At 44.2% G+C, this 4,509-nt stretch overlaps 1 long non-coding RNA gene across 1 annotated transcript; it reads right to left on the bottom strand.

The window, feature by feature from the left end:
- Positions 1 to 436: 436 nt before the first annotated feature.
- Positions 437 to 4,112, bottom strand: LOC144130013 (uncharacterized). Its single transcript, XR_013313933.1, has 3 exons — positions 3,947 to 4,112; positions 2,837 to 2,863; positions 437 to 514 (listed from the first exon to the last, which is right to left on the bottom strand). It is a non-coding gene; the product is annotated as an uncharacterized LOC144130013 (long non-coding RNA).
- Between the last annotated feature and the right edge of the window lie 397 nt (positions 4,113 to 4,509).

The raw sequence follows: 4,509 nt of genomic DNA, 5'->3' as shown, positions 1-4,509 counted from the left end.
AGTAGATCATGGGAGAAATATGAAGAGGAACACTGTCTACGTATCTTGAACTTCTTGTTATCGATACAAATTTTTTGGAGGCAAATTCGAAAAGTGAGAGCTTTCTTCAGTAATCAAAGTGAAAAAAAAATGCGTTAATCCGTTGAAACGACGTTCCTAGGATTTTTATCTGATGGTTTTCATTCTTGGTGTAGTTGCAATGCTTCTTTCGTCTGGTTGTCTAAACTTGTTTGCTAAGGTTTCGGCTGGAGTCAGCCACGCAGGTGCAAAGACAAGGATGTGTTTCGTGTTGCTGATTTTCAGAAAATACGCCCTCAGAGAGGGCTGCCGCAAGGATGCTACTTCTTTGATGATTTTTATATGTGGGGGTCTTGGAGAAAAAAATAAACAAACAATGCGTCCGATCACTATTGCTTTTTTATTCTTGGATTCAGTTTCAAGTGAATCCAAATTCCTTGTTGACGCCAGAGAGACAATTCTTTACGGCTGTGTTGGTTGGTTCTTGGTCTTCTTCCTGAAAGGTATATACCCTTAGAGGAATGCAGGAAAAAAAGGAGCAGGATTCACGTCACTTCATTTGCTTAAGAGTGTTCTGTGCTGGGCCGGCAGCAAACACAGCCGATTTACGTTTTGTCATGGTTTTTATTTCTTACTATGCGCTGTGAATGCCTTGATATTGGCGGGTCTCACGAACTACAGGCAGCGCCGCAGTCATGTTCAGCCTCAGCGCATTAACAAGTTTCCTTGATTGTACGATTGAGTCACGCCTTTGCATTGAAGGTAAGCGCCTAGTCACAGCTAAAAACACTTCGTATTAGTCGGTGTAAGTCACAGAACCGATAACGAACTGTTGATCGTCGGCCTGTGCCTGCAAACGTTCGTCGCCAACCTCCAGGATATTTTTTGCGATATCATATCGCCTGAGCTGAGTGTTCCTGCAACGGTGGCAAATTCATAAAAATGCAAGCGCGTTTTGGGTTTACTCCTGCGTTGTTAAAATAAGCAAGGCTTTGCGAAATCATGGAAAGACATTGTAAGCTAAAATGGTTTCGCGGTGGTTTCATTTTTTGACCCTCGGCTGTCTAGATTTCAATTCAGCGATCTGAACCCCACCACTATTTGCGTGTAGCCATCAGTTTAGTCGAGAAAGCGGCGCGAGAGTGCGCGCATTCGTGAGCATGCTTTAGTAGATCGCTCAAGTGGTGAGCTGCGTAACAAATCATAGTGCGTAAGTGCTGTGGAAGGGTATTGTACTCGTTCTTTGATCACGCAGCTTCGCTTCAGCGCAAGCACTCGCCGTGAAACGTGGAACGCTCCTAGGCAAGCCTGCTCGCGTCTTTAAGTCGCGTCGTGAACTCGATACCATCGAGTCGGGGCGCGCACTCGGAGCTGCGGGTATAGACGCGGTCTCTGCCGGTAGTCCAATTCCGAAGCGTGAAACAGACTTAGTGAAATTTACCGATCGAAATTACCACGTAAACCTAATCCTTGCCGGCGAGTTGTTGTTTGCCTCATAAAATAGTTAACCCGACTTGCCTCGCCACTTTGTTGCTTGCTTTTTTTTTCTTTCCCGGCGGCTCATCTCGAATGTGCTCGCCTCTTCTCGTATCTTCGCTATTAGCGTTTACTTTGCGGACCGTGAAACACTAGTCTTTAGAATGAACAAACACTAATGCGAAAACTTAAAGCCCAAAGAGGAAAAAATAAAACGCCCGCGCTTTAATTGCAGCTTGGTCAATTAATTGCAGGCCGTTCAATTAAGACCAAAAGAAGCTAGAATGGCACAGATTTCTCACCAGGTAGAAAGACGTCGTTGCCCCTAAGATACCGCGAAGTAACGACCATCGACGCAGTTAATCGCTTTTCAATTCGCAGTTTCTCCACCTAAAGCTGCATTCTCTTCAGGCTGCTGGCAGCGCAGAAGCAATGGAATGATACCTCCCTGCTTTTCTATCTCGTTGACGTACAAAAAGGCCCGCAACAATGCTTCCGAGCTTTGTTTTTGTCACGACGCTCTGGCAACGACATCCTAAAGAGAACTACGCGGCACAAGCAGCACGCAGTTCACATCTGTCGGGCTAGTTCTCCGTAAACGGGGTCGCGGGGCAACTGCATTGTGGCGTGTATGCCGTTAAAATCACCGATATTTCATAGAAAACTATGACAACTAAATCTGAAAGCGCCGATGAACCGTTCTCAAAGGTGTAAAGAAATGCTTCCTCGCGCTGCCTACCCTACTTAGACTAGTTCGGGGCGCCGCCACAGAGTGGCGTCGATTTCGTGAAAATCACCAATAGACTCCTATTGTTTTCTTCTGCGAATCATGTTTATTCAGTTTCGTATTTAACATATTGTATTCAGAATTTGTTGCATTCCTTTTTTATAGTTTTTATTTTTCTTTGCTAGTCAGTTTCAGTGCTTCGATATATGATTGCTATTCATTATTTTTTCTATACCATCCTTTCGCATTTCAATTAAACCAGTTGTCTTCGGTATCTGCTGTATTCCTTCGGATGTGTATTCAGTACTTATTTTTGTCCCTTGCAATATAAAGTTCTGTTTATGCTTATTTGTTGAGAGGCGTTGTCTCAGTTTGCAACACCCAGCCAAGGTGCCCATTTCAGTCTGCGACTCCGAGGGCCTCGTCTGTGTTATAATTGTTGGCTGTATTATGTATTTCATGTCATATTAATAACCTGTAACTGCATAGGGGTCGCCCGCGAGACTATAGCGCAAATCATGACTGGCCAATTGAAGGCTCTTTCCAATTAAGCAAGAGAAGTTTCGTGAATCTTGCTCAGAATTCCCAGATGTACGTTTGCTTGCAGTCACTTACCTTAAGTTCGCTAAGAAATTCTTCATACTGAAACAGTGCAGAAGGAAGTGGTTTAGTGATAGTAAAAAGAATAAAAACAAACAAAGAGAGGAAGTGCTCGTTAGGGCACGTCGTCGAACATGGATGGAGCTAATATCAAAGCTAAAGGGTATTGGGAGTGTGGCGCTGTTACTCAGGTTTTTAACAAGTGAATTACTTATCGTCTGATGATGACATTCGGTAGAAGAAATAAAAGCTCAACGGGATTCACAGCGCTTACAAAGCTATCAAGTAAATTCGTCAGTGGTAGCGATTAGCCGAGAGTTCTAAGTGCGCCATGGTATGCAAAGAAAATTATCTAAATTTATGTAATGTAGTTTTATCTAAAAGGTTAAACAGCACATTTCACTCTGCTTTCATTATTGAAATTGTCATTTCATGCTAAGAGCAATTAAAATTTCTGGGATATTTCAAACACTACTGAAAGATCGGAAAACGATGAGGTACTAGTTCGGCTTCCATAACTACAGCACATTTAACGGAACAAATTTAAAGAAGACACAACGGAGCGCTGTTGTGCAGCGCTATGTAATGTGTCTTCTTCGCTGTTCCGTCAAATGCGCTATAGTTACGGAAGTCAAAAACCAACTCACCTAACATACTCTACTGTGGTGCTAGCTGAGACCGTGTAAACTTGAAAAAAAAAACATGCTAGTAGCGGTGATGTAGAAGTGCGCAAACGGCGAAAGGATAGCGCTATATTTGTGTCCAACTGTCGGCACCATCATCAGCCTGACTACGCCCACTGCAGGACAAAGGAATCTCCAATATTTCTCTAATTAACCCTTGTCCTTACCCTGTATCAAACTGCAGGAACCTGCAAAACACCAGGAACAATGGACTAATAAATGCGCGTTGGTCACTGCTCGACAATATGCTTTCGTAATTTGTTGTGGTTGTCCACGAGCGAAATTGGCACATACCCTTTCTAGAGGATTAGCCAATACTGAGACGGTGACGGACTAGTGCTCAAATATATCTTGCAATCTTGTAATACAGCGCAAGGGTCAATGTTTGCTGCGTTTTAAATTTTACACGTGGCTTTGTACGTGGCTTGGTATGCTGGCGTACCATGACGGTCCCCGACTGTCTGTTCGCTTTGCACATCAGATCCACGATGTCACGCAGCGCGAGGCCCGGGATGCGGTTTATTATCACGTTCACCTCAGCGGCCACCTGGCAGAAAGAAAGAAAAATGAGCATGACCGAAAAAGAGGACAGAAAGGCACTTATTCGCGCAGGAAACACGACTCTGTATTCAATCTTTGGCACACATGCTTCCTTTACCGCAACTTCTCTCCCCCTCCCCACCCCCGCTTCCATACATTGTAACGAAAGTTTTGATTGACGCAAGTAAAAACAGCACCAGTATTCACGTAATCTACGGCAATCTTCGGCTAAACGTGTCTGTGCTGTGAACGAAAAGAAAATCTCGAAAATGACGCCAGGCTCACGGGATCCGGTATGTTCTCCATGGCGCAACGAAACATCGCCTCAAGGTGGGTTCCTGGGTAGGCTGGGGCGAAAAGAAACACAGCGATTAGGGAACATAAGTACCGCTGTCTTAAATTATTTTTCGCCGTATCAGTTCAAGAATGCTTCGCAAGGTTGCGTACTACGCTACGGCTACTATC

The sequence above is a fragment of the Amblyomma americanum genome, chromosome 4, assembly GCF_052857255.1.
Source record: "Amblyomma americanum isolate KBUSLIRL-KWMA chromosome 4, ASM5285725v1, whole genome shotgun sequence".
NCBI classification, from domain to species: domain Eukaryota; kingdom Metazoa; phylum Arthropoda; class Arachnida; order Ixodida; family Ixodidae; genus Amblyomma; species Amblyomma americanum.
The sequence above is the reverse complement of the archived record's forward strand: the minus strand, read 5'-3'. Positions and strand labels throughout refer to the sequence as shown.